This window comes from Pangasianodon hypophthalmus, chromosome 7, assembly GCF_027358585.1.
Source record: "Pangasianodon hypophthalmus isolate fPanHyp1 chromosome 7, fPanHyp1.pri, whole genome shotgun sequence".
NCBI classification, from domain to species: Eukaryota; Metazoa; Chordata; class Actinopteri; order Siluriformes; family Pangasiidae; genus Pangasianodon; species Pangasianodon hypophthalmus.
Genome location: NC_069716.1, coordinates 11,914,197 through 11,938,403, shown reverse-complemented (window position 1 = coordinate 11,938,403; position 24,207 = coordinate 11,914,197). Strand labels below are relative to the sequence as shown.

Here is a 24,207-nt window from a genome sequence, read left to right as displayed (position 1 = left end):
CATTGTAGAGGTGTGTAAATTAGCGAAGGCAATGTCCGATGCAGTAATATGCTCTGGCCCCATCCCAATGTATACTTGACGTATACTGTCTGTATTTTCATTCAGGAAGGCGTCTTTTGGTTTGACAATGAGACACCTACATCCTACAGAGTGTTCCTGACTTGGCTAGATGTTGTGAAGGGGTTTTTCTTCAACAAGCAAAGAATTCTGTGATCATCCACTTTAGTTGTATTCCATGTTCTTCGAGGCCTTTTGGTATTGCTGAGCTTGCCAGTGCATTCCTTTTTTTTTTTAAAAAATGTACCAAATTTTAGTTTAGTTTTTCCAGCCTAATGATGGCCTCCTTCACTTGCATCAACACCTCTTTCGACCAGATATTGAGAGTTCTCATGAACAGCTTCCAATTGCAAATTCAATGCTTGGAATCAACTCCAGACCTTTTATTTCCTTAATTTTTTAAGAATCAACAAGGAAACAGGCCACATCTGGCCATGAAACTGCTGCTATCGATTATTGTCCGATTACTTTTGAGCCTGTGAAAATGGAGGGACTCTGTAAAAAAGAAAAAAAAAGAAAAAAAAAGAAAAAGGCTGTAATTCCTAAATGGGTTAATGCAATATTTTTGTTAAACCCCTTGAATTAAAGCTGAAAGTCTACAATACACAATCACATCTTGAAAGACTACACTACACAATCTTGATGCTTCATTTCAAATCCATTGTGGTGGTATACAGAGGCAAAATTATGAAAATTGTGTCATTGTCCAAATACGTATGGACTTGACTGTAATATGATCAGCAATAAATATCACTTATATTGTTGCAATGTAATACCGTGTAGGGGCGATGATATTGTTATATCCCACAAATCTACCTCCCACTACAACTGTCCAAATAAACCACGCAAAGGTAGAAGTAAGACCAGTTGGTTTCTCTACCTGAATTGAGATCCTCCAACACTGCAACTAGCTGATTGATCACATGCTGTTTGGCATCTATAGTCTTCAGCAGGTTCACACCAACTTGTGTGCGACTTGCACAAGATGAATTTAGAAACTCTTCAATCTCTTTAACAGTCTGTGAAATGATTTGAATGATCAGTTTATAATGGTAGTAAATTACAACATTCAGTATAACTGACAATATATGTTAAAAAAAAGTTAATGATCTAACTAAATTACCCTTATCAGCTCAAAGCTTGCATCTCAAGTGACCTAGCAGTAGTTGAAAACCCTGGGTTCAGAGTACCCCACCATGTAACATTACATTTCAGAGTTTCCCCTGCTCTAGCACACTCGTGTCAACTCAGAATAGTCTGTTAATTAGCTGACTAGTTTGATCAGGGCCCCATTCTTCATATGTCACTTAACAACATACAGTGTATATCATTGTATGTTAGATATACTAATGGTGATAATTCCAAACAGGCTAATTCAGTTCTTCAAAATACATCTGATGACAGACTGAGTTGTGCGAGATGATAAAACATTATGGGCCTGTGTCGGCTGTGGATGTAGAGGAGGCAGGTTGAACCAGGAGGTAACACATGATAATTCTCACCTGTGTGTAATCAGTGAAAGGTGATTTGTTTGTGTCTCTTTGTGCTTCAGTGGCCTCTCGGAGAAGCAGAGTGAGAATGAGAAAGCCAACCAGCACAGAGCTGTGTGTATGCCCGTGTGTGTGCTTATAAAAATAAAACCACTGAAAAGCGAAAGTAAAAGATAAAGAATAAAGTTCCTTTTGAGTTGTTCCAAGCCTTCCTCCAGCTTCCTCATTCCCTACCCAAACCTAGAAAGTGTTACAGGGACACTTTGGGAAAATAATCAACAGTGGGGTGGTGTGATGTTACCCCAAAGATGATTATTTTCCTATAACAGCATACCCTTACATGTTTTACTCCTCTTATACCATAGAAAACTGCCAATGATTACAAGTTTCTTTTTTTTATTTTATTTTTTTAATTAACTCTGCGTGACACAATAATTTAGAGAGACACATTCCTTAAATGAAAATAAAGAAGTAAGGCCAACCATTATGTCTAGGTCTGGATGCGACATAAAATTTTTAATGTACTGTGTATATTGATTACTTCTATATGGATTTCATTCAATATCTGCTATGAACAGAATAGCTGACAACAAGGGAAAGACTATGTGATGGTGAGAAAGACAGCTGCCGGGAGGGAACAGACAGCATTTGGGGCTGGCATGGGTAGGCAACCCATGTCTACAGGAGCCATATACAAATTTGTATTTTGGAGACAGCCATTAATGGCTATGAATAGAACCAAAGAAGAAATACCCAAGGAGTCTCTAAGAACAGGGGCACAAGAACAGTCACTGGTGGACTATATGATTACTGACGTAGGAAGGGAAGAGACCAAATGGAAGACGAGCACTTTACTGGAGAATTGCACAGGAAGGGAAACTGACATGATACTTCAGATATGCTCCTGTGGCTGGAAAAAACAACTTCAGCAAAGGGCCCGAAAATACACCAAGGAAAGAAAAAATACTGTTTCTCTCTTTTTCATCAATAATTTGTGCTATCGTTTTCGTCTGTTGTATTTTTCACTTTCCTTTTTGCCGTATTTTCACTGTTCGAAGAAGTCTTTTGCTTTTTTGTTTAAAGACAGTGAGAGGATGCCATCCAGACTGGATCCGTGTAAAATAATATCAACTAATCTTCGACTAAGGTATGTTAAATAACATGGCAAACATTCAGTTTTTTCTGTGTGTTGAGTGCAGGATGTTTAGTAATTCTTCCTCCATCATTAGTAATAGCTTTATTTGTGCTAAGTTTATATTAGTTAGCTCTCTGATGGAGAAGATTGCAGCATTAGAAGTGCGCTTCCAGACTCTAGAGAGGGTTAGTGAAAGTGAGAGCAGTGTAGTTTCTGTAGGGGAAATTCTGTTAGCAATTCCCCAAATCTGGGATTAGTGCCCTCACAGCAGGGTGAATGGGTGAATCGCAAAGCCAAAGCTAATGGTAAGGCTCGCCCACGGGAGCACCACTCCTCTCTGCTTCACGTGTCCAACAGGTTTGCTCTCCTCAGTGAGGCACCCACTGAGAAAAATAGCTCTGGTTATAAGAGATTCTATCTTAAGGCACGTGAAATTAACTAGGCCTTTAGGGGCACCAGCAGCTTTAGTTAGGTGTATACCGTGAGTCAGGGTGCCGGACATAGCAGGTAATCTTAGGGTCTTAGGCAAGAATAGGTTTTCAAAGATATTCATGTAAGAGCTAATGATAGACACCTTAGTCAGTCAGAGGTTACTAAGAGTGATATTGTAGAGGTGCGTAAATTAGCAGAGGCAATGTCTGATGTAGTAATACGCTCTGGCCCCATCCCAATGCGGCATGGCAATGTAGCTTAAAGCAGATTATTAACTGCTGGATGTCCAGGTAGAGCTCTGAAAACAGTGTGGCCTTTATAGATAATTGGAGTGGCTTTGAGGGTGAAGCTGGGCTGTTAGGGTGGGATGGTGTCCATCCCACTTGGGAAGGTGCTGCTCTCATTTCTTGCAGCATAGCTCAAAGTCTCAGAATAGGCCTAGTTAATCAGTGACAATCCAGAGCCAAGGTCAGGGAGCAGACAAGCAGGCTAAACAAAATTAAGCTAGTCCTCCTGGATAGTTATATACATCAGCCCCGTCTAACTGGCAGAGGACGAGGCGTTGCAGTTACTTATAATGATAATCTAGGTGTCACACAAAAACCTAGTCATAAATTCAACATGTATGAAGTTCTTTATATTAACATAAAATACGTAGCCACAAAAAATAAGCCTACCCAGGCAATTCTGCTAATTATTATTTACAGACCCCTAGGGCCATATTCTGAGACAACATTCTGCTACATGCTAGATAAGGTAGCTCCACTTAAAAAAAAATTAGAGAGAAAAAGCTAGCACCCTGGTATAATGATCACACATGCACCTTAAAACAGAACACTCGAAAATTAGAACGTAAATGGCGTCAAACTAAATTGGTAGTATTTCAAACAGCATGGAAGGAGAGCCTCCTGAGCTATAGAAAAGCTCTTAGTGCTGCTAGATCCATGTATCTCTCCACCTTAATTGAAGATAACAAAAATAATCCTAGATTCTTATTTAATACTGGGATGTTTGGATGGCAACCCTTATGTCTGTGTTACCTTCTGGTTCTCCCTTTTAGGTATGCTGTCATAGCTAGTCTTGCCGGAGTCCCTGCTTGCACTGTACACACAAAGTACATTGTCCTTAACCATTACGTGACTGTTAGATAGCTAATTATCTCTCCCTCTCTCTCCTTCTCTCACTGTCGAGCTACACATTCTACTCCTGAGATACCAGTGATCCTGACCCCTTGTCATCAGTTGGAGATTGCTCAGTGCTGGGGGTGGCCCCACATGGACAGCCTGAAGATCATTGGGATTGCTAGGGGATGATGCCGATTGGGGACCGGGGAGATGGCTTTGGACTATGGCTCATATGGGCAGTTGTACTGTGATGCCTTGAGACTGCGATTGCTGTGGTGGCTTTGGGGCTGTGGTTGCCACGAGCAGTTTTACACTCAGGTCTCCATCAGTGGACCATATAGGTTCAACAAAACAGACTTCATGTGAAAACTGTAATTAATTTCCTGATTACACAATTGCACTATTTGTCCATGTAGTACACAGTTATAGAAGGGATTTATTTATAATCGCACTGTCCATTGTCACCCAGATGAGGATGGGTTCCCTTTTGAGTCTGGTTCCTCTGAAGATTTCTTCCTTACATCGTCTCAGGGAGTTTTGCCTTGCCACCCTTGCTCTGGCTTGCTCATTAGGGATAAATTCATACATTTACAATTTATATCCTGAATATATTTATGCCTGTAAAGCTGCTTTGTGACAATGTCCATTGTTAAAAGCACTACATAAATAAAATTGAATTGAACTGAATTGAAAAAGGTGTGTGATCTGGATACAAAGAGAAGGCCTACTTTTCTCTCATCTGAGATGGTAATGAGAGAAATGCTAACCAGTAGCATCATGCATGCTTTGTCTTTCTTTTTTTCTGTGCAAGTTTACTTTCATTTTTAACAGTAAGCGCAATAGCTGCTTTCAACGTCACTGGATGGCCAGACCTCTGCAAGTTATGAAACCAACTGGAATGTGTCAGGCAGAAAATCCATGAACTGATTGTGAAAAATAATCATAAAATGTATTTTATACTTACATATTACCTATTTTATAATGTTTGCAATCCATTTTTATAATGCCTGTCCTAATATGACTCGTAAAAGGGACACTGAACTGAAGCCTACATGTGCCAGGGAACTTGACATTAGAAAAACAAGTTCACTGTTATCAAACTGCCTCAATTCCTATGACTTAGAGCAGAGAGGTGCAAATCACTATCAGAAGAAGTGGGGAACAAACACATTCTATCACCTAGGCAGGCGCCAGTAAGTCTGTCAAATAAATTTAGTACATATCAGGCTATGCAGAGGACATCTTTAGATGAGGAGAATTAAAAGCCTTGATAGAATAACAGGCAGAACTCACAGTACAGACCCAGGAGGTATGTGCATCAAATATCGATAAGAAGTGAAGAGGAGACACCTCCTAGGTTAGCCTGATCCGGTGCAGTCTCATTGGCCTTGTTTGCTTTAGATAATATAAAAGGCAAGCCAGCTGGAGGAGGCAAGTATGTCCCATCCGTGGGACATTTAAGATCCTGCACTATGGTCAGCTCTTCAGTGTTCGCTCCTTTATTGCTTAGGTTTTCCTTTGTAATAAAGTTTATTATTGATTATGAGAAATAAGTGTTTTGTTGGTTGCTTATCCTCAAACCTGCGTGTGAGATGGAAAGGAATTCTCCATGACAGGATCAACCTGCAAAATGCATGTGAAGACAAATCAAATGCACTGAAGTGAAGTGACTTGTGGCCAAGTATGGTGACCCATACTCGGAATTTGTGCTCTGCATTTAACCCATCCAAGTGCACACACACAGTAGTGAACACACACACATCGTGAACACACACCCGGAGCAGTGGGCAGCCTTTTTTTTGCTGCGGCGCCCGGGGAGCAGTTGGGGGTTCGGTGCCTTGCTCAAGGGTCTCACCTCAGTCGTGGTATTGAGGGTGGAAGAGAGTGCTGGTTATTCACTCTCCCCACCTACAATCCCTGCCAGACCCGAGACTCGAACCCACAACCCTTCAGGTTCACCTTCGTGTTGCAAGTCCGACTCTCTATCCATTAGGCCACTATTGCATCGCCATTCAACTGGAGTGGAATCAACACCTAACAAACTGCACTGCACAAGGACAACTCTTTCAAAGGCTGCATCGGGGCTCATTTACAAAACACATTTCAAAGGCTTGGCCAAATTCCTCTTGAGATTGTGACTAACTCCAATTAAACCTGTACATCTGGGCAACAAAGACAGTGTTTACTATTTCTTTTAAAGTTTTATTGTGTTGAGTAACTTGAACTTGCAAACTGTTCGTAAAAATCAGTATTCTTTTAAACATTCTTTTCCTCTCTATCTCTCTCTCTCTCTCTCACACACACACACGCACACACACACACACACACACACAAAATCAATGCTATATTACTGAACATTTTATTGCCATGTTGTGGTTATTACTTTGATAATACAAGAAGCCAAACTATTTAGAACTAAACCTTCAGAAACCAAGTCATTAATTATTTTTGCTCTCAACAAAAATTGAGGTTTTAATATTTATATTAATAATTGACTTATTTGAAAGTTGGAACTTTTAATTTCTAATTAAAATTCTAAACTTAAAAGGGGATATTCTATGAGACTAGCTAATGAGGCTGATAATTTTATGAGACTGATAAATTTACAGGAATCAACAGAAATTTTTTATTGAGATTTGCATTAAGAAAATCCTTCAGCTGGATAGACATTACCTTTTCAGTAACTGTGCCCAGAAATGTAATGTTAGAGATAGATTTGTAATTAATAAGCACAGATGAATCAAAACATCTATTTTTGAACAATGGCCTGGACAGTAGCTGTTTTAACGGGAAGTTAAAGTGGAAGATTTTAGACTGGCCAAGACAATCACCAGACCATAACCCAGTTGACCATGCATTTCCCCCAAAAACCCAAAACAAAAACAACAACTGAAAAAAGCTGTGGTACAATCCTGGAAAAGCATAACTAAAGAAGAATGTAACAGTTTGCTGATGTAAGTGGGTTGCTGGCTTGAGGCAGTTATTGCAAGCTAGGGATATGCAACCAAATATTATGTGTTAATTACTTTAAGACTATCTGTTCCAATACTTTTCCTTGCATAGAAATTGTGTAGTCTGCCACCAAAGGTGCCGTGTTTAACACATTTAGTTGTAAATATCAAGAAATGAAAGCTGAAATTCTAATCTATCGACTCATTCATCTTTTAATCTCAAAAGAAAACATCTTTTACATCTTCAGTGTATAGCAAACACAAAAGAATTGGCCTTACCATTCCAATACTTTCGGAGGGGACTGTATTATGTGTCATGGTATGTAGTATTCTACACATGGGACTATATCGCCTACTATCTGGTTTTAGCAGAATTCATTATTTTTTGTTGTTTTCCTGTTTTTACCAGAATGCTACAATATCCAGAATGCATAACACTATTACATATTGTAATATTGGGAATCCCTACTGTGATCAACACTCTGAACCCTCCGAAATGCCATTTACCCTTATGAAAATCCATAAGGCAGCAGTCCGATATCCTGGAAAAAAAACAGCGGAACTTCAGCAATTTTTAAATGCAGGCAAGAATTTGTTTTCTAAAGTGTCAAGTTTACTGCATGTCATGCATACAATCAAAATCAAACCTTTCCAAGCCAGAAGAAGATTGCTCTATCTTTGCAGCACCCATTTCATCCCTGGAAGTAACCAGGTTTGGTTTGTTGGTCAGCAACAATATCAAATAGGCTGTGGCATTCAAGTGATGATTGAGTGGTATTCACAAGCCCAAGTGTGCCAAGAAAACATTCCCCACACCATTACACCACTTCCACCAGCGTGGACTGTTGACACAAGGCAGGTTGCGTCCATGGATTAATGCTGTTGGTGCCAAATTCTGACCCTACCATCTGTGTGACTCAGTAGAAATCAAGATTCATCAGACCAGGCTACGTTTTTCAGTATTCAACTATCCAGTTTTGGTGAGCCTGTGCCCACTGCAGCCTCAGTTCTGGGCTGAAAGAAGCGGAACCCTATGTGGACTTCTGCTGTTGTAGCCCATCTGCCTCAGTGTTTGATGTGTGGTGCATTCTGAGATGCTTTTCTGCTCACCACAATTGTAAGTTAAGTACTTGAATATTAAAATTAAGTAATATTGTGTGATCACAATAACACAATTGTAAATTAAGTACTTGAATACCTTTACTATAAAGTCATGTCTCTTTCAGGAAAAGAAAATCAATATTGTAGTTTTCAACGAGCTCTGAAAAAAATAAATGACTTGTTTGTCAGTGAGTGGACAGTCAGTGCAGCAGGTTTAAGGACGCAATGAAGTGACCGCTCTTTGTAAGTTCATACACTATCGAAACACTTTACAGAAACTAAATTTCAGTTATCAGTGCTCCAGATCTGTTTCTTACGCCCATCCCACTGTGTACTAACGATGACCAGAATGTTCTGAAAACCAGCAGGGTCCAAGCAGTGTTAGTCGCTTGCTTGAGAGAGAAGCATTCTATGATGTGTTGACTGTCCAGTTTGTTCAACAGCTTGTCTGTCTCCATAGTTTTGTTATTTAGCTAAAATCCTGGCTGGCAGAGATTCAGATAAAGATAGAACCTGGTACCTGTTTTTGAGCACAATGTTCTGTTTGGGTGCGGAAGGCTCCTTGCCACCACTGTTCATCCTACCGGATGGAGAGTAAAATGGAAATTCTTTCCTGAAGTTCAGCTATACTTTGTGGCATCAGCTGATGGCAGCTGGCAGATGGTAGTGATGTGGCAGGCATCATTGCTGGTTTACTTGTGTAAAATCAAGTAAACCTGGAATAAAGGAAAGAAAATGGTCCAAAAGGAAGTTAAAACTTGCACTGCATTTCCATAATTAAAATAAGAAAATACAGGAAAGAAAGGAAAAAAAATAAAGCAAAGCAGGAGTTGAGTTGAGGTGTCTGGACAGTAAAAAACAGAAACAAACACAACCATCAAAAACGTTGGCATGCCAAGGTTCTCTGGATGTCTAGAGCATACCAGCTACTGGCTGTGAGCCAGCTACCACCATTCAGAGCATACATGGATTATATAACAACACTGACCACAACAGCACAACATGTACCTGGCGCCTACGTGGAAAGCTTCAAGAGAACATCACATGGGCAAGATTGAAGATCAACCCATGCAAAGGAAGCTGATAGACCAAAAGTTCTTTATTGGTGAGGAGCCAATACCAACAATATCAGAGAAATCTGTCAAAAGCCTTGGAAGTCTATAAGAGGCAAGTCTCAAAAATAGTAACCAGGTGCACAGGATAAAGCAGGACACTGTCAGAGGCCTGAGAAACATCAATCAGTCCATGCTTGCTGCCAAGCTGAAGTTTTGGTGCCTGTAGTTTTGACTGCTACCCTGCCTGATGTGGCCACTAACCTATCAACATCCCCCTTATAAAACCTGAGATGATGGAAACAATGATCAGGTCCTTTGTGACGAAATGTTTAGGAGTTCCACAGTGTCTGAGCAACAGATGGATGTATAGACAAACAGCATTTGACCTGTCTCTTTCGATTCTAGTGTAGTTGTTTAAATGCAGCCAAGTAAGGCTGGAGATGACCATATCAGAGTCTTGGGATGCAGCAATAAGAAATGATGGACCATCCACGGGAACAGGGCAAAAATCGACCCAGAAGACAGCTGTAAAACAGGCCAAACTGGCCCTCCAGCATGGCAACAACTTGGGCCATGTTCACTATGGTAGAAGAGGGTTGGGTCTCAGCCATGGCAGACCTTTGTGGAAGAAGGCAACATTCAATCAGCAGAAGTTGGTTGTATTAGAAGTCCAGTATCAGGAGGAGCTAGCAAGGTATGCCAAGGCTTTCTCACAATCCAAAGAAGCTCAATAAATAAAGTGGGAATACAGACAGAAGGAAGCTGACCTGGAAGTAAATGATCTACTACTTGCCAGGGATGTGTCTCCTTGCTTGTGTTGCTTGACCTTAGTGCAGCTTTTGATACCATAGATCAAAATATTCTTATACATCAACTAAAAAATGTTGTTGGAGTTAAGGGAACTGCATTATCAGTTTGCACATGTACATTGAGAATTCTCTAGGCATACAAAAGTAAAGTTTGATATTCCACAAGGTTCTGTTTTAGAACCACTGCTCTTTTCTTCATATATGCTACCAGTGGGTACAATTTTCTGGAAAAATGGTGTTAGCTTCCACTGCTATGCTGATGACACACAGCTATATATGTCAGCAAAGCCAGATGACAGTTTAATAAAGCTGAGGAATGTGTAAAGGACATTAGACACTGGATGCCAAGTAACTTCCTACTATTTAATTCTGACAAGACAGAAATATTTCTACTAAGACCAAAGGCAGCTAGAAGTAAGCTGTCTGATTATGTAGTAACTCTGGATGGGCTTTTTTTTTTTTTTTTTTTTTTATATAACTCTGTTACTATGCTCATTTGCACTACTATTAAGCACTTTCTGATAGATGCTAAACAGTGTTTCGCTGCCTTTTACCTGTACTTGTGCAATGACAAAGTTGTATCCATCTATGTATCTATCTCACACCATGCACAGCAGTAAAAGATCTTAGTGTGATTATTGACTGATTTACATTTATGGCATTTTGCAGACGCCCTTATCCAGAGCGATTTTCAGAAATGCTTTGAAGACTCTATCAATAAATACAGTCTGATACTGGTTCACTAGGACACAGACTAAGAATACCATCAGTCTAAAAAACTCTGTTGGGGAGGTAATATAGTAACAAAAGCACACAGACAACACATTTTTTAAATTAAAGTGCTAATTTAAGTACTTCAGGAAGAGGTAGGTCTTTAGTCATCATTTGAAGACTGCCAATGGCTCAGCTGTTCAGACATCTGGGGAAGTTCATTCCACCACCTTGGTGCCAGAACAGAGAAGAGTCCTGCATGCCTTTCTTGTATCCTGAGAGATGGTGGGACCAGTCAAGCAGTGGTAGAGGATCGGAGGGTGCGTGGTGCAGTGGTGCAGTGCACGGTGTGATAAGTGCTTTAAGGTAGGAGGGTGCTGGTCTGTCATGCTGCTGCATTTTGGATGAGTTGGAGAGGTCAAATGGCACTTGGAGGCAGACCTGCTAGGAGCAAGTTGCAGTAGTCCAGTCTCAAAATTACAAGGGACTGAACAAGCACCTGAGTGGCCTGTATGGATAGAAACGGACAAATCCTTCTGATGTTCTTGTGGAGAAGAAAGGGGGTGACCTGTGGCCTTGCTTAGATTACCAAGGACTGAATCAAGGTTATGGTTAAGTATTATTATCCTTTGCCACTGGTCCCCTCTGTGTTGGACCAATGACGAGAGACCAAAATCATTCCAAGTTGGAACTACACAGTGCCTACAACTTGGTGCGCATCCCAGAAGTGACAAATGGAAGGCAGCCTTTAGCACCACCTCTGGCCACTCTAAGTACAGTGTGATGCCAAATATCAATCACAGTGACACTAGACAATCATGGGTGTCTGTGAGCTGATGCATGTGGAAGTGGGTGGATAGTGCTTTCCTCTGAGTGTGTTATGCCACGCCCTGACATTGCATCTTTTCTAACTGCTGCTCATGCAATCAGATGGCTTCATATGCCTCAGAGGAAGCACAATAGCCTTCGCCTCCCTGGTTGGTAGCTGTTGTGTGACAGGGGAGACTGCCATGACTAAATTAACAAGAAACAGATTAGTGGTGCTGCTCTGCGCTTGACCAGGTCTACTGGGCTGCTGTGTAATTCATGAGCAAAGTGTTTTTTTTGTGGTCTGTGACTATTTGTACCTTCTCATTTAAACCGCAACTACTTTGTTTAGAAGATGATGGCATTTACGAGTGCCCTTTGTCTGGGAATCGTTTTGTTTTTCCTCGCTACAAGCCAAACAACAATGGTGGCTCATGGGCATGAACAAGACCAGGGAGGAGCTTATGGCATTGCACTTCACTGGCACAAATTTGAAAACACCCGCCGAGCTGCCCTATCTATCAAATGAGCTGTGGAGGCAACTGGAACAGCAGACATTTGCTCCCCAGAGGCAGAAATCCGTGCAGAGGTAAACTGGGAGGCGTGCAACAGCGGCTGAGGAGTAGAGGCAACCGCTCACCAATACCTTCTATGATCCTGTTCAACACCCATTCATTATGGTATAAAATGGACAAACTTCGAATTAACTAAATGGCCTGTTTCGAATATCGGGACACATGCACCATGGTGGTGACAGAGACGTGGCTTCACCCTTACGTTCCCAACATGTACACGGAGGTGGACTGTTTTATGCATGTATATGCCAACAGAGATCCAGACAGTACAGGAAAAACCTGTGGTGGCTGGGTCTGCGTTTAGGTTAATGATCGGTGGTGTGGTCAAATCACTGTGAGAGAGATCATCAGTGACAGGGACATTGAACTGCTTTGCATCAGTTTGCGACCATTCTACAGTACTTGCCACATGCGTTTGGCAATGTTGTCATCTGTGCTGTCTGTGCGCCACCAGATGGAAATGCAGCATGAACTGCAGCACTGGTGTCTGAGTGCATGCAACAGCAGCCCCAACGCAGCAAACTCTAACCACAACACATTGCAGCTTATTACTGTATAGTGCACTCTGCTGAAGTGAAGTAAGCCTGAAATCAAAAAGTTGAATCTTGGTCTGTCAAGCTCTGCGAGGACTCTGCGATACCAGTCAAACAGGTTAAACATTTTCCAAACAAGCAGCCTTATATCACTAAGGAGGTCAGATAGTGCGTAAACTGGAAACATTTTGCTTTTAATCAAACGGACCCTGCACTTAAAAAAATTGGGTCGGAAAGAGCCGGACTACAAAATAAGAAAATCCTGAAAACACTATAAAGAAACAATTGACAGTGATTCATTGAGTAACAATCCAAACAAGCTGTGGTCTAATGTGTATAACTAATGTAACAGCCAAAAGGATAACCCTGTATGTAATAATTGAGGAGACCATGGTGTAAGGAAATTAGCTGTTTAGGTTAAGCTGATATATTCTCCACCAAAATATGTAGGAGATTAGCAGATCAGCCCAGATGGGGAAATTTTGTAAACTTAATATTTTAATAGCTGATCAACTATTCGTCCAGCGATAAGTTGAAATGAGTGTATTTATTAATTGTGTATGGGATATTACCTCCGTGGCCACCGGCAATAATATCCTAAATATAGTGAAACACTATATTAAGAGCACAGTAACAAGATTGGTAGTTTAAGGCAGTAAATTATAAGCACAGAGACACAAGACATTGGCCTTTAAAAATCAGACAAAACTTTGTTACTATTTTAAAACACAGAAACTAATCTAACACAAAACACACGCACACATGCATGCACGCACACACTCACACACGTAAACAGGGGTGAAAATGGCTTTGAAAAGAGAGTGAATGAAATTCCGAGTTTCTAGCAGTTTTCAGACCATGACCCGAACGAACCATCAACTTATCAGTTTAATTTGACATTTGCTTCGTTTAGAAGGGCTTTAAACTTGTATTAAATGCACCAGTTCAGTGAGAATCTGGAGGTACTATACTTGCGTTTGTGTTGCCAGGGATTCCCTTGTTGCGTTGCTGTTTGGAAGGAGTTTCCAGCGATGCTTCGTTTAGAAGGGCTTTAAACTTGTATTAAATGCACCAGTTCAGTGAGAATCTGGAGGTACTATACTTGCGTTTGTGTTGCCAGGGATTCCCTTGTTGCGTTGCTGTTTGGAAGGAGTTTCCAGCGATGCTGATTGGTCGGCGGTCTGGTTGGCCTTATATAGCGTCTCGAAAGACCAATGAGGAAGATAAACAGAGTGAGGCGCGAACCCGGTGGAGTCTCGTAGGCGGGTTGCAAAACTTTGATGAGAGGTTCACAATGGTGCGAAGGCGAGAGTTGGAAGCTTTGCAGGAACCAGTCTGGATGCGGAGTCTCAAAGCAAGCGTGATCTCCTCGTGATGACGAGGGGCAAGAACTAAGCTCTTGGTTGATTGGACTTCCTTCAGATGTGGATGGAGACTCATTTGAGCTGTTAGTTGAAGAGAACTCCTTGAAGATGTTGGTAGAGACTCCCTGAAGATGTTGATGGACTCTTGCAAAGATGAGTTGGACGAGACTCTGCAAAGATGTGTTGGATGAGACTCCAAAGATGTGCTGGATGAGACTCAGAGTTTCCTTTGTGTCAGGGGGTTTTAACCCTTTCCAGTTGGGCTGACCCCAAAGTGTTTGCTCCAATCAGCAGGATCTTGGGGCAGGGTGTAAACTGTATTCTCCTCCTCTGACACTAATTAACATTCTGGTCTCTGAGTTATGTGCTTTGCAAACTTTGCACAAGGTTAAGTTAGAACTTTGGTCAGGAATTTGGTAACATGCATGTAATACACTGTACTCAAATTCACGTTATACCAACCCTTAGGAAATTCAATAGTGATCACACACATACCAAACACGACATACCTGCCATTACTGATACACTCACGAACACTATGATACCTGTTAAATGATCAAAAAAATTATCTGATGGCTATAAGCATGATACATATATGGAACGACATTAAAAGAGGCAACAAGTTTTCAAACTATGGTGCATCATCTTAAAAGTCACTGTCCTTACAGGAGATGTAAAGTAGCCTTATGTAGTCTGTTAAAGCTGAGTTCTGTGGAATGTGTGAAGGGTGGTGAACTTTGTGTTCCTGGGGAGAACAAAGGTCTAATTCCATGAGGGTCCTTGGGTGAGTCCCCCCCCTTTTCTGTATCAGTTATCAATTTTACCATCATGTTGGGTGAGCTATCTGGTCTTGGCCAACAGCCTAGATCAATGAGTTTGACAGAGGTTCCTCTTGGCTGAGAGGGTTCGTCCTCTGGTCAGGGATGTCCTATCAGTTGCCGATTGTTCACAGGACAGTTGAAATCCAGCAATCAGTAAACAAGCAGTAATTAACTTGGTTCTACAAAGTCTGGGAGCAGGATTCCTAGTTTTATGGCTTCTTTGCTTTCCTTGCCTGTTCGCTTCAGATCCTATGATGGCTAATGAGCTCAGTGATTTTTATTGTAGGTTTGATGTTAACTCTCATGACTGCATTGATGCACTGGATGCTATAATAATTGATGATTCTGTATCTAAGCCACAAAAAAGATGATATTATTTTCAAAGGTTTCGACTCCAAAAAACAAATGGGCCAGATGGTCTTTCTGCTTTTACTCTGAAAACATTCGCAAGTCAGTGGGCTATCACTCACTCAGCATGATTGACAATGAGCCTGTTAGACAGTTTGCCTCATACAAGTACCTAGGCCTACTTACTGATAATAGCCTATTGTGGGATATGCATGTTAAAAACCTGTGTCAAAAGATACAGCAAAAACTGTAGGCTTAAGCTTTTTGGAGTCATACCTTCATTGAATCCATCTTTGTATATAGCATATCTGCTTGGTTTGGTAATCTGCCAGTTACCCTCAAGTCTCAGCTGAACTGTCTGGTGCTCACAGCAGTGAAGGTGGCTGGTGTAAATGACCACCCATCCCTTCAGTACATATTCAAAAAATTGTTCTCAAACTGGCAAGGAAGATGACTCTGGACCCATCTCACATGTTCTATCCAGAATTTGAACTATTCATATCTAGTCAACATTTCCACACTCCAAGGTTTAGATACATCCAGTACAAGAACACCTTTGTCCCTTTGGCCACAGAACTGTTGAATTCTAAATTTGAAAACAAACTTCCCTGACCAGGACAAAACTAAAGTATATCTGAATCTGAAAATTTCCCTCTCCCCCTCCAAAAAAAGAGGATCTCCTAGGATATATCACAAGCCCAGAAGGTGTGTTCATGGACCAAGACAAGGTCACGGCCATAACCAAATGGCCTGTTCCCACTACTGTTAAGGATCTGCAAAGATTCCTTGGGTTTGCAAACTTCTATATGAGGTTCATCAGGTGGTTCAGTACAATCGCCTCACCTCTAACTTCCCTGCACAACAAGGGGCAGTGGAAGCAGAAGTGGAAACCCAGCAAATCAACCAATTGAGAGCCGCAATCTTCATCTTGACCGTCATACTTAAACACCCGGACACCTCCAAGCCTTTCATTGTGGAGGTGGATGCCTCTGAAACAAGGGTGGGGGCTGTCCTATCACAGAGTTTTAGAGAGAAGCCCAAACTCCTCTCTGCAGTCTTCTTTTCGAAGAAGCTTTCCCCAGCTGAATGCAACTATGACAGTGGCAATAGGGAACTCCTGGCTGTGAAACTAGCCCTGGAGGAATGTCACCACTGGTTTGAGGGGGCCTTCCCATCTGTTCACAAATTTTCACAGACCACAAGAACCTGGAGTACATTATGTCAGCTAAAAGACTGAACTCTCACCAACCAAGCTGAGCCCTGTTCTTCGAATGGTTTCAGTTTACCATCTCCTACAGACCAGGCTCCAAGAACACAAAGGCTGACTCACTCTCCCATCTCTATCCAGCCCATTCCAGAGGAATGTATCCTACCACAGTCACGTTTGGTAGAGGCTATAACCTGGGACTTTGACTGGGAGATAAAGAGCACACCTGAGGTGAGAGTTTCTGCACAATGCAGAAAACTCAAAAAATATGTGCCTTCTCACCACAGAGACAAACTGATCACATAGGCTCAGACCTCCCCAGCTACTGGACACCCTGGCACTCATAGAACACAACAACTCCTTCAGGGCAAATATTGGTGGTCCTGTATGTTTCAAGACATCCACAAGTACATCTCATCATGGTCCTCATGTGCCCAAGCCAAAGTACCCCAAACACTGCCCGCATTTCCAAGTCCCTGCGCCTGCATTTCCAAGCTCCACCCTGGACTTTTTTCTGCCTTCAAGACTGCAGAGCTTATGTTTACCCATGTGTTCAGGTTCTAGGAAGCCTAATTCACATACTGAGTATGGGGAGAATTCATGCAGAAATTGGGGGTCTCCTTTAGCCTGACTTCTGGGTATCACCCCCAAGACAACAGCCAAGTGGAGAGAGCTAACCAAGAGATTGGCACTTCTGTAAGTTGCTCTGGATAAAGGCATCTGCCAAATGCCATAAATGTAAATATAATTGGCCAACTGCAAGGATGCTTTATGCCAAAATCCAGGATGACTAGGCATGATTCCTTCCATGGGCAGAGTATGCCCAAAACTCTTTCCAGCACTCTGCTACTAAGCTAATCTCATTCCAACGTGTCCTCGGCTATCAGCCCCCTCTGTTCCCGTGTGTGTTGTTACGGTGTCTTGATTTAACAGTTAGTCATGATGTACTGTCTGACCTTAACACTGACTTTTTTCAAAATACTAATTCAAATGCATTTCTAAGTTACATACATACAGTAAGTAAAGGTCTATGTAGGTGCGCAGCATGTTTAAGATCTACCCACATATTTTCAATGATGTTCAAGTCAGGGGAGTGTGAGGGCCATTCCAAAAGCTTCAGCTTGCATTTCCTGTCTTCACATTTGTGGAATATTTTCAGAATTGTGAAGACAGACCAAAAATAGTTTGCAAAAGTATCTTTCACATATCACAAATTTGAGTGGGCAGAGCTAAATAGTCCCAAAAATAAAAAAAATTATAGATTGGGCCAAAAAATCAAGTTAAGAAAGAAATTTCACTGTACACCTTATTTTGAATGAGATATGCTTGTTTTCGTGTGCACAAAAATTTTCATGAAAAGAGCTAAGCAGAAATTAACTGACTTCACACAAAAGTTACTCCCAGATTTCTGGTTGGCCTTGCGTGCAGAATATCCTGCCGTGGCAAATTGCGCTCTAAAGACATTATTGCTCTTCAAGGATGAATCCAGTTGTCCTAACCATGCACTGGCAATAAATGACGTGGTAAGATGCGCAATTACGCATGACGCTTGAGTGGATGCATTTTTGACCGCAAAAGATGGGGTATTTTGATTGGATGTCATGTATTTGACCTTTTATGGCACTACCATTTTGCTGTTTGTACAATAGAGGTGGCACAAGTTTATAATCCACCTGTGAGAAATACATGCTCGGTTTGAATGTTTTTTTAGAGCACGATAGAATCAAATGAAAGGAAACTCAGCATTTTGTTCGTGTACCCCCTCCGTCACCTCCCATACCCACAGGGGTACATGTACCCCAGTTTGGGAACCACGGGCCTACTCAGTAACGTATTCACACATGAAAAGGACTGGGATTCTGCTGGGGAGTCAGAAAAAAACAGCATATTTAATCACTTTCTAATTATCATCACTATTTACATTATTTATAGTGTTAGATTTAGCATTTCATTGTAGGCCTGCTTAATCTTTTTAGGTCAAAAGCTTCATTCTTTTTTTACTCTTTTGTCCAAAAAACAAAAGTGCCATTTTGAACTAAATTTTTCGGATGTATCCCTAATAAATATATTGATACAATATATTAATACATACACTGATATTTTATTTAACATTAATGAACTCAAAACATTCTCTATTTAACATGACAAAAAGACAGGGTGCATGGTAGGAGAAGGGGGTGGGAAGAGTTCAAAACACCTGTGCAAATCATTCCAGGTTCATATCTCGATTGTATCATCTCTCATTTTATTGTGGAGAAAACTGCCCTTTTGGTATTTTTTAACTTCATACTCCGATGGTAAACTGTGGCGCTTCTATGCAAAATGTGCAAAGGTTATCCAGAGTAAACATCACTGGATATCATGTAATATGTACATATGTGTTATGTAATACATGTAGAGATGATAAAATTATATCACACATGGGTCATTCCGTGTCAAGTCAGGTTGTTGCTTCATGTCTTGGATTTTGTTTATTCTTTTTTTTTTTTTTTAGCCTATTTGTTGCTTGTGACCTAAAACTTAAGTCTGTAAAGTATTTTGGTTGTTTTATAACATCACTTTTTTTTCACTCCCCTGAAAAATATATTTTATAATTAAAAAATGTCTTATCTGGAAGCCATGTTCAGGACTTAACATCACCAGAAATATTATTCAGAGCTCCATGAAATCTGGCAGACAGAAAAACAACTTTTTTTAATCTGTCTAAATGCTCAGAATTCAGCACAGAAGGCCAGTTTTTTTTTTTCTTATGGCATCCTCAAAATGGGAAAAAGTGCAAATTTTCCACATGAATGATAAGGGCTTATAGACCCCATTTTAATAGACATAGCTGCTAAAAGTCACTATATATGCTTAAATTAAATCATATTTTACTAATATTGTATCAAAATCTAAGGTCTGAACAACCAGTAGAATTCAAGATATTGACAAAATTACAAGACAAGTTTAAAATTTGGATGGGAAACCGTGGGAAACCTGTGGGAAACAGGCTTAAGGTATGGTCATGTTATGTTCCAAATTGCAAGGCCCTTCCATGTTGCCCTCATATTCAACAAGATATCAACCCATGTTTTGCCTAGAATCGACTGAACCCACGTACATAAAATGGACAGACAATATCAGACTTTATATAGTGCTACATAAATTAAATCAAAACATGTGTTGAATGCCAGCAACCTTCACTTATTTGAACTACAATAAACACAGTTCAATGTCAGATATACCAAGTATAATATGTATATATACACTATATGGCCAAAACTGCACACTATACATACACACTATATGGCCAAAACTATGTGGACACCTGACCATCATAGCTATAAGAGCATGCTGGACATCCCATTGTTGGAAATCCCATTCCAAAGTCCCCTTGTGGCTATAATAGCCTCTACTTTACAAGATTCTGTAGTGTATCTGTTGAAATTTGTGCCCATTCAGTCAAAAGAGCATTTGTGTTGTCAGGTACTAATGTTGGACAATTAAGCCTGGCTTGCAATTGACATTCCAATTCCACTGCCACTGGAGTTCCTCCGCACCAACCTCATCAGACCATGTCTTACAGATCTCACTTTGTGCACATGGGCACTGTCATGCTAGAACAAGGAAGGAAGGAAAGGAAGGGCCTTCCCCAAACTGTTGCCACAAAGTCAAAAGTATAGAACTGTCTAAAATGTCTTTTTACGCTGTAGCATTAACCCTTAGGAGTTGACAGAGGCGTAGGCAGGATAACTTGGATTTTTTTTCTTACAGCAACGAGCTAAAATACTCATTTATGGTCATATAGAAAAAAGGACGACATCATTCGAAACTGTAAAGTGTATACTTTTATTTGTGTCCACTCACGATAAAAACAAAATGTTGTGCTTTTGTAAAATACAGAAAACAAACGGGATGCACTTTTCACTTTGCATCTCCGTGAACTTCTATCTGGTGCGCTTCACAAAAATGAACCAAAACTTAGCGTATAATTGTTACACAGACATAACAAATATGTCTATAGAAACCTTGAAATGTCTACTATTATTTGAATGAAACTGACAAAAGGTACAGTTTTTCTGTCTCAGCTCATTAGTGCTGATCTAGACACACCCACCCGCAGCACGCACTATTCGTACGGTAATGACATGGGCGAGCCATGCAAACATGATAAATGCCCTCCATCAATGCGATAAACATGGCATCAAGCTTCATCAGATTCATTGACTTTTCATCGCTTTTGGATGGTACCCTACACACATGAGGAAGCTCTCCAGATGGCCCTGGACAGTGAGGAAGAGTTCACCTTTCCTCAATGAGATACCTTTCCAAGATGGCGGCGCGGCAGTAGCACGCAGCGGCCACTCCGGATACAAAATGATGCTATTTCTGTCTTTAGCCCGACTTTTAACGGCACATGGACATCGGAGCTACCGGTGTCCATGTATACCACCTAAACTTCGAAAACAACACTACAGCTACCCTGCCTGATGATCTACTGGAGAAGCTATGCGATCTCGGCTTGCTGCGGGGACCAGGCCTCCAGCCCTCAGCGTCGCCTGATGCCGGTGGCCGGGGGAGGGGACGTCGCAAGCGGTGCGCGAGAAAGCAGAAGCGCGGCAAGAGGACGGGGGTCCGTGCTAGGCTAAAAACAAACCCGTCCATCCTGCTCTCCAATGTCTGCTCCTTGGACAATAAACTGGATTACATCCGACTCCAGCAAACTACGCGGCGCGAGTATAGAGACTGCTGTGTCTTTGTTTTCACGGAGACGTGGCTCAGCGACAGAGTTCCAGACGCCGCCATTCAGCTAGACGGGCTAGCCTTGTTTCGAGCCGACAGAAACACAGCTCTGTGCGGTAAGGCTCGCGGCTTGTGCGTCTACATCAACACGGAATGGTGCAAGACCTCGGTGCTAGTTTCTAGTTACTGCTCATCGCTGGTGGAGTTTGTGACTGTTAGATGTAGACCTTTCCATGGGAATTCACCATTGTTCTCATAATCGGTGTATACATTCCCCCCAGTGCTAATGCTAAAGACGCGCTCTGTGAACTGTATGGGGCTATTAGCGAGCTGCAGAATTCAAACCCTGACGGACTGTTTATTGTTGCCGGAGATTTCAATCATGCAAATCTCAAGTCAGTGCTCCCTAAATTCCATCAGCATGTGGACTTTGCAACGAGAGGGAAGAACACGCTGGATCTTGTGTACACAAACATCCCCGGCGCGTACCATGCGGAGCCCTGCCCCCACCTCGGCTACTCAGATCACATCTCTGTTATGCTAACCCCAGCATACAGACCGCTAGTCAGACGCTCCAAACCGGTTCTGAAGCAGGTGAAAACCTGGCCAGCAGGAGCCATCTCTGCTCTTCAGGACTGCTTTGAGCACACTGACTGGCACATGTTCAGGGAAGCGGCAACTGATGGCGACTTCACTGACTTGGAGGAATCCGCGACATCAGTGACTAGCTATATCAGCAAGTGCATTGATGATGTCACTGTCTCCAAGATCATCACCACACGCTCCAACCAGAAGCCGTGGATGACTGCAGAGGTGCGTGCGCTGCTGAGGAGCCGAGACTCCGCCTTCAGGGCAGGCGACAAGGCGGCCCTAAGAACAGCGAGGGCCAAACTGTCCCGGGCCATCAGAGAGGCAAAGCGCACACGTGCTCAGACAATCCACAACCACTTCAAGGCCAGCAGAGACACGAGGCACATGTGGCAGGGCATCCAGGCCATCACCAACTACAGGACATCATCACCTGCCTGTGACAGTGATGCCTCCCTCCCAGATGCGCTGAACGACTTCTACACTCGGTTTGAGGTGCAGAATGGCGTGATGGCGAGGAAGACCACCCCTCCTTCCAGTGACCAGGTGCTGTGTCTAACCACGGCCGATGTGAGGAAGGCTCTACACAGAGTCAACCCGCAAAAGACTGCTGGACCAGACAACAAAGAAGTCTCCAGTGTCCTGCCTCAATGACTACCATCCCGTTGCACTTACACCCATCACCATGAAGTGCATCGAGAGGCTCGTCATGAGGCACATTAAGACCCTGCTGCCCCCCGCACTGGACCCCCTGCAATTCGCCTACCGTCCCAACCGCTCAACAGATGACGCCATCACCACCACCCTCCATCTGGCCCTTACGCACCTGGACAATAAAGACACCTATGTTCGAATGCTGTTCATAGACTTCAATTCAGCATTCAACATAATCATTCCTCAGCACCTGATTGGAACAGCACCTGATTGGAAAGCTGAACCTGCTGGGCCTGAACAACTCCCTCTGCAACTGGATCCTGGACTTCCTGACTGGGAAACCTCAGTCAATCCGGATCGGGAACAGCATCTCCAACACCACCATACTGAGCACTGGGGCCCCACAGGGCTGTGTGCTCAGTCCACTGCTGTTCACTCTGCTGACTGTGCAGCAATGCACAGCTCGAACCACCTCATCAAGTTCGCCGATGACACAACTGTGGTGGGTCTCATCAGCAAGAACGACGAGTCAGCATACAGAGAGGAGGTGCAGCGGCTAACGGACTGGTGCAGAGCCAACAACTTGTCTCTGAACGTGGACAAAACTAAAGAGATGGTTGTTGACTTCAGAAGAGCACAGAGAGACCACTCTCCGCTGAACATCGGCAGCTCCTCCGTGGAGATCGTCAAGAGCACCAAGTTTCTTGGTGTTCACCTGGCGGAGGACCTCACCTGGTCGCTCAACACCAGTTCCATAATGAAGAAAGCCCAGCAGCGTCTCTACTTTCTGCGAAGGCTGAGGAAAGCACATCTCCCACCCCTCATCCTCACTATGTTCTACAGAGGGACTATCGAGAGTATCCTGAGCAGCTGCATCACTGCCTGGTTTGGAAATGCACCGTTTCAGATCGCAAGACCCTGCAGCGGATAGTGAGGACAGCTGAGAAGATCATCGGGAGCTCTCTTTCCTCCATCACGGACATTCACACCTCACGCTGCATCCGCAAAGCCACCAGCATTGTGGATGACCCCACACACCCCTCTCACACACTCTTCACCCTCCTGCTGTCTGGTAAACAGTACCGAAGCATTCGGGCCCTCATGACCAGACTGTGCAATAGTTTCTTCCCCCATGCAATCAGACTCCTCAATACTCAGTAACTGGACTGAGGGAACACACACACATACCTCCAATACGCAGAAATAGGACTGAAGGAATACACACACACACACACAAACCAATATACACACACTTTTGCAAGTTTTTGCGCATGTTTATGCTGCTACATTACTCATTATATTATACTGTTCATAGGCTGCTACTCTTATGTTTACACTATTTCAGCTACTTGTTTTGTACTCTTTGCACTATTGTCACTGGGTTCACTTTAAACAGAACTGTGTACTGGTTGGCACTGCACTGGGACTTACTATGCTCATTGTCTGTCCCAATAGTCATTGTACTGTCTTGTACTGTCTGCACAGGTTTGCACTTGTGCACTTTATTGTATAATTTATGTACTCCCTTGTAGTTCTGTTTTGTTCTGTGTTTCTTATGTAGCACCTTGGTCCTGGAGAAACGTTGTTTCGTTTCACTATGTACTTGTATTTGGCTGAAATGACAAACTCCACCTGACCTTTTCCTCAGAAGAAGAGCTCAACTCAGCTCAATTTTGAAGAGCGAATTGATCCAGTGGATCATAATTTCTGATGAGTAAGTCAT

At 42.3% G+C, this 24,207-nt stretch overlaps 1 protein-coding gene across 1 annotated transcript in view; it reads right to left on the bottom strand.

Annotated features, from left to right (window-relative positions):
* LOC113542778 (tudor domain-containing protein 5) overlaps positions 1 to 24,207 on the bottom strand; it is a 52,625-nt gene that overhangs the window by 17,856 nt on the left and 10,562 nt on the right. Inside the window, exon 2 of the mRNA XM_026940528.3 lies at positions 938 to 1,076. The gene's annotated coding sequence lies outside the window, so the exon portion shown is untranslated. The remainder of the gene's footprint in view (positions 1 to 937; positions 1,077 to 24,207) is intronic.